The sequence below is a fragment of the Akebia trifoliata genome, chromosome 4, assembly GCF_017979445.1.
Source record: "Akebia trifoliata isolate Shusen 1 chromosome 4, ASM1797944v1, whole genome shotgun sequence".
NCBI lineage: Eukaryota > Viridiplantae > Streptophyta > Magnoliopsida > Ranunculales > Lardizabalaceae > Akebia > Akebia trifoliata.
In genome coordinates, this window is record NC_141378.1 from 24,148,177 (window position 1) to 24,158,939 (window position 10,763).

Below are 10,763 nucleotides of genomic sequence, written 5' to 3' on the forward strand. Positions count from 1 at the left end.
TAAATTAATCTACTCGACGAGATCTACGTTTTATTAATAGGTTCCCAGACTTAGTTATCACTAGAATATTCTGTAAAAAAGTTTTAACGTTGCTGTCCCAACTTTCATTCAGAAATAATTTCAGATTTACAGATTGAACTTGCATTGATGATATCTAAGGCTTCCGATAACGAAATTGAGTGAACTCAGATTCTAAATTAATCTACTCGACGAGATCTATATTTTATTAATAGGCTCCCAGACTTAATTCTCGCTAGAATATTCTCTAAAAACATTTTAATATTTCTGTCCAACCTCCATCATTCCATCATTTTCATAAGTTAATTTGAATCTTTCATTATTTAGGAGTCATCAAAAAGTGATCTTTAATTGGAAAAAAAAATGCAATACCCAAAATCATCTACAATCAAGATAAAAAAATAAATAAAGAGAAAAAATAAATAAAATAAATCCAACTAAATAAAAAAAACTAGGTCATCTTGGCAATGCTCCCATACTTGGGGTTTTTCAAGTTTGATCCTCAATAGTCCCCAGTGGAGTCGCCACTGAAAGCGCCCTCGATACGCGGGGTGCGCGGATCCGCTTTTGACCCTTGAGGTTTAGGAGTCGCCACCTAGTTATTGTGGTCTAGGAACCAAACTGACTCTAACATGGATAAAAAGAACTAATCTACCACAAAAAATCTGAATTCGGGGATCATGTTACGGGGTTGGAAGGTGTTAGGCACCAACCCCGCCCGGCAAAGCCGGTCTCTACTAACTTCCCAAATATATCACATTGCTAAAAACCTAGATAAAAAAAAAAAATTACATACCTTTCCGATAGCAAGGATTTTGTTCCCTCAGATCTGACAAAAAGAGCTCCTTGTACTGTACTCCCTTCGCTTCGTTTTGTCTCCGGATTTGACTTCGGATCTCCTAGATCAAGGTATCTCCTTGTTTTTGGATCTGAACTCTTCAAGTTTGTTGTGGATTTGGGGGTATTTTTGGAGGGATTTTAGGTGTTTTCTAGACTAAAATTGAAGGAGGGATGTTAGGTAAGGAGTTGGGACTCCAAAACTAGGGTTTATGGGGGGCTAGGGGAGCTTCTAGACCTACTTCTCTTAGGGTTTATGATTTGATACGAAAATAGGGTGTGAGCACCTCTATTTATAGATTTTTTTAGGGGTTGATTTGGATAGAATTAGTGTTTAATTAGAGATCTTTTAATTAGAGTTGTGTTTTAGTTAAAATTGTTTTAGGTAGAATTGTGTTTTAATTAGAATTATTTTAGGTAGAATTGTTTTTAAGTTAGAACTCTATTAGATAGAGTTATTATTTAATTAGAATTCTATTATGACTTTTGGTCTTATTTGATTGACTTTTAATGTTTTGACTTTAGTCTTAATTGATTGACTTTTAATATTTTGACTTCAGTCTTGCTTAATTGACTTTAATTTTAACTTTAGTCTCACTTGATTGACTTTAATACTTTGACTACAGTCTTGCTTGATTGACTTTAAATTTTGGAGAACCCCCTTCCATTATTTCTTTAATTCTTTGGACCCCCAAATGGAGGGGTCCTTAAAGAAATATCCCACGAACCCTCAACAATTTTGCCTGAGAGTCCGATTAATCGATTTTTTAGGTTCAAAATTTTAAATTAATCTCATTAATATTTCACTTTAATTATTTAATATTTTATTTATTAATTTCGAATTCTTTAATTATGAAAATTGTGAAATTACCGTTTTACCCCCGAAGAGGACTTTTCACGTTTTAAGTCGATTTTTAATGCTCTATGATGTTTTAAAATCGATTTTTCGTAAGGAATTCAATGGAAATATTAGTTTTTGTTATTTATGAAGTTTTTTGTGTGAAATGGTTGTGAACTTAATGAGGGGCATTTTCGTAATTTTGTCGAATTCTGTTAAAATTGGTGAAATGATTTATTTGGTTCCGATTTATTATTTTATGTGTTCGAGAGAGTTTTCCTAAGCGTAACGTAGGCTCTAGGGTTGTTTTGAGGTTAGGGGTGTTTTGGTAATTCGGTCAATTTTTAGTGATTTTTATCGTGAAGCTTCTTTTTGGTCTGCAAGATGATGATTTCTATGTTTCTGGAGTCGTATTTTCCTAGCGTAGCGTGGTTTCTAAGGTTTTGTCAATTCGAGATACCTCATCCGGATTTCTGAAACACATCTGGTAACAAAATAAAGCAATGGAATACACATCCATCATTGGGAATCATTGCGATCGGGTTGACGAGTTGATTAATCAGGCGAGTGCAAAAATGGGGTGTCTACAGGAGGCTCTATATTTATAGATTTTTTTGGAAGAATTAGAGTTTGACTATGTCTCCTTTTAGATAAGGTGAATTAGGATTTTGACTTAAGTCTTATTTAATTGACTAGGTTTCTTTAGATTAGGATTTTGACTTAAGTCTTATTTGATTAACTTGTCTTTTAAATTAAATTTTTTTTAATCTTACGTACAATGAAAGAATATATTTTTAAATTTTTGGAGAACCCCCCATAATTATATTTTAATTCTTTAGGCCCCCAGATGGAGGGGTCTTTTAACAAATATCAGGGGGTTCCACTTAAATAAGTAGGTAATCATTAATAATTTTACCTGAGGGCTTGATTGATTAATTTTCTTGATTCATATTTTTAAATTAATTTTATTAAGGTTTCATTTTACGTTAATTAATATTTTATTTATTAATTTTAAAATTAAAATTTTTTTAATTAAAAAATTATCGTTTTACCCCTTAAGAGAACTTCTGCGTTTTAAGTCATTTTCAATGTTCCGGGATGTTTGGGAATCAATTTTTCATACGAAATTCAATGGGATTATGGGTTTGCACCATTCATGAATTTTTTGACATGAAATGATTGTAAACCCTATGAGGAGCATTTTCATAATTTTGTTAAATTTGGTGAAAGTTGGCGAAATGATTTATTTTATTTCAATTTATTATTTTATGTGTTCTAAAGGATTTTCCTAAGCATAAGGGAACTATAAGGATGTTTTGATGTTAGGGGTATTTTAGTAATTTGATTATTTTTAATGATTTTTATCGTAAAACTTCTTTTTGTCTATAAAATGATGATTTCTATGTGTTTTGGGGTTATATTTTTTTAGTGTAGCATGATTTCTACAGTTTTATTAGTTTGAGATACCTCTTCCAAATTTCTAAAACATATCTAGTAACAAATAAAGCATTGAAATAATCATCCATCATTGGGAACCGTCGTAATTGGGTTGACGAGTTGGTTAATTAAGCGAGTGTAAAAATGGGGTGTTTTGCAAATTTAATGGAAGGATTTTTCTTCTCTTTGCTTTGGCCATTTAAATGTAAATTACACATTGTACTCCTGAGTAGGTTTATTCAGAACATATAAACCTATAGACCATCATTTTAATTTACTTTTGAGATCTTAGTTAATTACATAGCAGGAGTGAGACTCGAGTGTGGATGAGGGGTAGATGCGGGGAAGTAGTTGCTGTAAAACTCCATACAAACGAGATTAAAGTGGTATGAGTCTATGAACATGATGTTACTAGCACACCAATTTCCAAATAATTCTCAAACTTTGACTAGAAAGAAATTTGTTGAGCAATGTAACTCATAATTCATTTATGAACATATTATTTTCTTAAGTTACAAATTCACTTTAAGACACTCCTATATTTTTTATTGATCTTGCATTATAACAAATTTTTTAGCTAAGCTTTCTTAAGTTCATGAATTTTAAGTTTTATGAATTAAATTATGTATGTCACATGATTTGAAAAATCCATGCAGCATAGTTGCAATTCGATATATGGGACATCTAGTCTCCCATGTTAAATATGATTAGCAATTGTGGAAGAGAACACTATCTTGTGTTGTTTTTAATGATTCTCATAAGTCTCTAAAATGTTCTACAGTGATCGCAAATGATTTATGCAAAAAATTGTTCTTTAGATTGAAATCTAGTCCTTAGTGGCCAATGTGTTTTTTTTCAACTATTCACAATCATATGTTACTTGTTCTTGAATTTCTTATGCATGTTTGACAGGAAATTGAAGAACACATATGACCATCTACTTTTCAACAGGTCTTGCTTACTTTTTCTTGACAGAGAAATACAATATCGTCGTTTGACTAATTTGTTATTCTAATGATTTCTAGTCTAGTATTTTTATTTTTACCAGCTTATAGTTTTATAAGTGATTTTGTGCATCTTATTTTATCATAAAAACCTGTTCAAAGTACCGCATCTTGTAATTTCAAGTGTTTAAAAAACAAATACAAAAATCTTGTTCTTTCAATAGTACTTGATTCATGAGGAATAATCCTGTAAGTGTTGGTGATCTCCCAATTGGGAGACCTGACATGTGGTATGTCCCAGCATACTGCATGTGTTCCATATGCTTGATGTATATTGGGGCCGAGAGATTTTCTTCATTTTAGCTAGTCAACAAAAAATCGGTCTAGTGGTTGTTCATAATTGTCCTTTATTTATGTAATAATGAAATGCAGATATGGGTGCTTGCATCACATGTGTATATCGAAATGTTTAATCGGAAGATGTTTTTGTTGAATTGTAGAATCAGTTTTGTACTTGTGGTGGAAAGCCGATGGTTGATAGTAGTTGAACTGCAGAATCAGTTCATGGACATTAGGCCTTAGGAGCTTTCATCTTGCAGAGTGCAACTAATTCATCATGGGAGGTTTTCAGTGTGGCCGAGGGCGTCCTCACATTTGTGGGCATGGTCATGGTCGTGGGAGGAGGCAACCCACCGATAAATCTGCTGATGAACTAAATAACGAATTGCAGCCAGCTGTGATTGGAATATTTGTGTTGGTTTTAAATGAAAATTAGAAACTCATAACCGTTGTTACTTACTCATTAACTGCTAATCTTGCAAGTTTAAGGTGCCATAATCAATCATTCATAAATAAATACAGTAGAAAAGAAAAAAAAGTATAAATAAGATTTTATTAGTAACCCTATAGAGCAAATTCCCATCAGTATTACAAATTTAAGTTCAGATTATACACAAGGGATGCAGGTGTTCAAAATCCATGATACATGATCGTAGTGAAACAATCAATCCCTGAAATTCAAGAAATATGTTTAGAGAAGCCCGCATTGTTAAGTACATATATATAACCTACCAAAATGGCATAACTAAGAAACACAGCTGGTCAACCTATTATCAACACCACAACATGTCATCTGCTCATTCTTCTCAATGCCAAGCAGAAGCTGAAATCAAACTCCTGTTCTTCCAGCCCAACAATATTGCCCTATCCTTCTCTTCCAGCGTTTAGTGTTCCGAGTAATAACTCAATAGCCTCTTTATGACAGAATTCACATGGGAACTCAGTGGGAAAGGCTTGAACTCAGCCATCGTAAACATCGACTTCCATTTTCCCAAAACCTCATGTCACTCCACCCTCTCCTTCTGCTCGCGAGCAATTATGTTCACGATTTCCCTAGCTAGGCAAAGTTGCTCCACGTTGATCCATTCCTTCCACCTTGCCATCCAACCTGCCATCCACCCTGCCTTCCACCCTGCCATCCAACCTGCCTTCCACGCTTGATTCCTACCCAAGATGATCTGATGTTACATATTACACTACACCAAAAGAAGCTAACCGTCATATTCTATTGAAAAAAAATATAAAAACAGAAAAGAAAAATCATCGAATTCCTTTTTCTATTTTCAAATTTGTACTTAAAACAAGTAAACACAAAAGAGTTCTACTTGCCAATTTCAGATCTAAAACAACCCATCTCTTACCTAAACAACAACAACAACAACCCATTTCTTCTTAGTAAGGATACTTCCATAATTAGGAATGTTTGGGGCACAATGGAACATCTCTCCAATTTGTAGCCTCTAGTATCTTTTGGACTTGAGTTACGCACATAAACAAGAGAAAATCTGATAAAAATTAATTATCGTAAGGGGCCACAGATTAACATTTCAACACATACGTCGAGGCCCAAGCTTTCTATTAGTTTCTTCATAACATGGGAGTCCAGATGTCCCATATATCCAATTGCAGCTATGCTACATGGATTTTTCAAATCATGTGACATACAGAATTTGTTCACAGTCAATGAACAGATAATTAATGCATCCATTCACTAGCTGAATGTTATATAAAAATGCTCACCCATGTTGGGACAACAACATCTGGTTTGTGATGGAAGATCGTAATGTAAATCAAGGCTGAACTCCCCATTAGATTAAGATAAATTATGATTATTTTGAGTTCCTTATCCTGGAAATGAGGAATAATTTCAAATATACATAAGCGAGTGTATGCCAAATAATTTCAAATATTGCATACTCAATATTTTACTAACCCTGCTTGTTTAGTGACCCCTTACTATACATTCCTGGTCCCGAGCCCAGATAGATCTAATACTGGTGTCATTACAAGATTCTTTAGATAGGTCCATACAAAAAATATAAATTACTAAAATTACAAATGTCTATGACTTTTTCAAATCTTACTAAATTAGTAAAACCAGACTTACTATATTTTATCCTACTATTCATAAACCAGTAATTTTAAAAAAAATTACCCTTCTATGCAAATGTCCCATATTTTGTTCATCTAAAGTGGCATGGTTACAGGAGGCATCTAACAAGAGCATATGTGAATGTGATTGCTATCTAACCTTTCCATGTGCATCAAGATAAAATAAGAAGGACTCATGATGTGCACTGTGGACCGTGTGGGACTCAATCCATCTCAAATTGGAGGCATTTTAGGAAGCCTACCAACAAAATGTCTAAAGTGCAAACTTATACGAGAAAATGATATACATAATTTTTTTATTAAAAAAAATTGAACCCAAGTGCAAATTTGCTGATTAGTTCTTAAAAGCATCAGCTGAGATAACAACCAATAGAACTATAAGTTCTTGAACATTAACCAAATTTTAAAATTTGACAAAGACAAAAAGAAATTTAAAAAAAAAAGACCCTCCTAATTACCTTGGTCTGGAAGTTACTTTGGGTGGTTTGAAGGGATAATCAGAAGGGAAATGGATCATGACAAAGAACACTCCTCCAGAATAAGGGCGCTCAACAGGACCCATGATGGTTGCTTGCCAATGGAGGAGATCCTCTCCAACATGACCAACACTACAAGATGTTGGTGGATCTCTCTATAAATCTTGAAGCTCATTTTGTATTCTTCTAGTTGCCATGAAAATGTTCCCTTGATTTTTAAAAAATATATTATATTAGAACATTAACCAAGCTGAGACTAAGAGAATCATATATAAAAGAAATAAAAAACCAAAGTCACATTTATCATCTTGGAGAAACATCAAAAGTTCAAAACCCTATATTCTACATGAAGATCAAAATTTAAGAACAAGAGATATTTTAAAATAAAAGGAATTTTGAGATGCAAATGAGTTAAATTAGGAGAAATAGAATCTGGAGAAACAACCTTAAAATAGAAAAATCAACACAAAGGGTATAAATTGAAGATTAAGGAAAAGAGATTTACCACCCTCGTTTAGGGAAAGAAAATAAGAATCCAACTGAGAATCTGGAAAGCTTCGAGACAAGGAGGAGCTTTTTAATGACGGATTTGTGAGATTTCGAATACTTTGCAACTAGTAGGCGATAGTGATATTTTCGCCTTAAAATCAGAGGTTCGGACATAGATTCAGTAAGAAAGAGAAAGGCGAGCGAATAAGGGGGGTGTGCCTTGGCCTTGCCTTCGTTGTCTCCGTCTCCGTCGTCATCTAAGATAGGAGAAGACAACAATGGAGATGGAGATGGAGAGGGTTAGGGTTCAGTTAAAGAAGAGAAGACAAGAGGATATCAGATTTCTGATTTTCTATGTTTTGATTTGGGCTATAAACCATAAGAGATTGCGGTATAAGATGTTTGATACTTTTATGGTAGGAAATAACTATATCAAAAATAAGTACGACTGTTGTGTTTATCATCGGAGGCTCAAAGATGGTTCGTTTATATACTTACTGTTATATGTATATGATATGTTGATTGCATGCAGAGATACATCTGAGATTAGTAGACTAAAGGCTCAACTTAGTAGTGAGTTTGAGATTAAAGACTTAGGGGGTCGTAAAGAAGATTTTGGGTATAGAGATTCATAGGGATAAATGAGCAGGTAGATTGTATGTATCATAAAGGAAATACATTGAGAGAGTGTTGAATCGCTTTGGGATGCAGAGTTTAAGTCTGTGAGTACCCTTCTAATAACTCACTTTACACTCTCAGCTCAAATGTCCCTGCAAACAGAGGAGGAGGTGGAGCACATGTCTCATGTTCCTTATGCTAGTGTTGTTGGCAGTCTTATGTATGCTATAGTGTGTACTAGGCCTGATATTTTACATGCGTTTAGTGTAGTCAGTAGATACATGGATAAACTTGAAAAGATCTACTAGCAAGTAGTCAAATAGATATTGAGGTACTTAAAGGGTACTGTAGGAGTTGGTTTGCTATATGATAAAAGCAGTGACACTTCTGAGAGTGTTATTAGGTATATCGACTCTAATTATGTTAGTGATCTAGATAGGAGGAGATCTTTGACGAGTTATGTTTTCACTCTTTACGGTAGTAACATCAGTTGGAAGGCAACTTTGCAATCAACAGTTGCATTGTCTACCACAAAGACTAAGTATATGGTAGCTACAGAGATAGTGAAATAGGCAATATGTTACAGGGATTGATTGTTGATTTGGGTTTGGAACAATGTGTTATTACAGTATTTTATGACAGCCAGAGTGCATTACATCTGATCAAAAATCAGATGTATCATGAAAGGACCAAGCATATTGATGTTAGATTGCACTTCATCCGAGATGTGGTTGCTCAGGGTGTTATTGTAGTGAAAAAGATTGATATTGCGAAGAATCCAGCAGATTTAATGACTAAGGTCATTCAAAGTATCAAGTTTAGGGGCAGCCTGGACTTGATAGGTGTTTGTAGTTCTTGAGGCCCTAGTGGGGCGAGGCGAAAGCGGTTTCTTTTTTGAAATTAAAGTTAAGGTGGAGATTTGTTGGGTTATGTCTTCTATTATTGTATATGGAGAGTTGTAGATTCAATTCGGATCTTTTGATGATTCGTTAACGACCTGTATGACCCATTTAATTGGGCAAAGCCCCCGACCAAAATATTGGGCCCATTTGGTTTGGATTTAAATCCAACCCGTTTAACCTATTTGTAACCCTCAATATATAAATAATAAAAAAAAGAAATCCTAAAGGAGTTAAAGAGATATACGAGAGGTAGAGAGAAATTGTAATCTAGTCTTCTTTGGTTATCATCGTGAAATCGATGTTTTCGGCCGTGGACGTAGGTCAATGACCGAATTACATATATCTTGTATCTTGTGAGATTCATGTGTTCTTGTTGATTTATACTTCGGATCTACAAGTTTATTATGAAAAATAAAAAAAATTTGCTCCCTAAAAGTCAATATAAGATTTCATGGAATTCCAGATAAAATAATCATACGAATCTGTGTGTTGGAGCATATGTAATTTACAAAATTACCCTCATCAAACTTTGTTCGATTGGTCATAGCATTATGTGAAATTCTGAATTGACTTTTTAGATAACAAAAAATCTGCTATGAAAAGTTCTTTAGATTTTCTCAAAAATTAGCAATCAATACATCTTTTCGTACTTGAAAAAATAAAACGAAAATTCTAATGTACAACGTCAAACAGACGACTAAGATGAGAAATTTCCTATAACAGATATTGATCCCTAGGAACTTCATTTCATCTTAGCAGTTTGTTGGACCAACAATCATTGATGGCATATTACACAATAGATTGGACTCTCCACAGTCCAAACTTCAAACCTTTTCAGGATTCAATTTCCAAATTTTAATAAAAACGAAAAGAATAAAAGTAATGGTTGAACATATATATATATATATAGAACAATTGCACGGAACGTAATGAGGGTAGTTTTGTAAATTAGGGATGCTCAAACATGGGTTCATGTTATTAGTGGATAAGGATTGTGTAAAATCCTGAATTTACATTTTTTGTGAGCAAAGAATTAAACTTTGAAAAATGCTGGAAAGATACACGGAATTTATTGCGATTCTCACAAGTCTAACGTGGGATGTGCACATAACTATAGATGTGTTTCCTCGCGATACGAGTAAAAATCATCTACGGTTATGTATGCATCTCCACATCAGAATTGTGAAAATCACAATAAATCCTTCAACCATTTTTTCAGTTGTAGGGTTGAAATCATATTTCCCTCTTCTTTGCCGATAGAGACGTGAATGAAGCTTGGACATTCACCTAGCATGCCTAATGTGTTGGCGAATAGCATCGGTACAACCATATTCTGTCGTAAGAAATCCATCCCAATGATAATTCTGAATTCATCGAGGGGAACTGTGAGTAAATCAAGCGATTTAGAAAGAAAATATATAAGGCTCAACTTCTCATAATGCCCCTAGTATGATATTCTTTCTTTTTTTGTTGAATCTTTTTTTTTTTTTTTAATACTTCTAGTTTGTCATTCTTTTCTTTTCTGTCAATGGAGGAATACCTGCGATGAGAGAGAGAGAGAGAGAGATTAACCCCTAACGTGATTTCTCCTTGACAAGAAAAGGTTTGATCTCGTATTTATCTCGGGCAACTTTTAAAAATCCCAATTCTACTATAATTAAAATCTAAAACTATTTAACAAACTTCTAATATATAACTTCTATATGAGTGACATTACCTTTTTCTTTACCACCCTTTATTTTAGGGTAAATTA

At 33.8% G+C, this 10,763-nt stretch overlaps 1 long non-coding RNA gene across 1 annotated transcript; it reads right to left on the reverse strand.

The window, feature by feature from the left end:
- Nucleotides 1-4,984: 4,984 nt before the first annotated feature.
- Nucleotides 4,985-7,679, reverse strand: LOC147404555 (uncharacterized). Its single transcript, XR_015177223.1, has 3 exons — nt 7,507-7,679; nt 6,984-7,209; nt 4,985-5,609 (listed from the first exon to the last, which is right to left on the reverse strand). It is a non-coding gene; the product is annotated as an uncharacterized LOC147404555 (long non-coding RNA).
- Nucleotides 7,680-10,763: the final 3,084 nt, after the last annotated feature.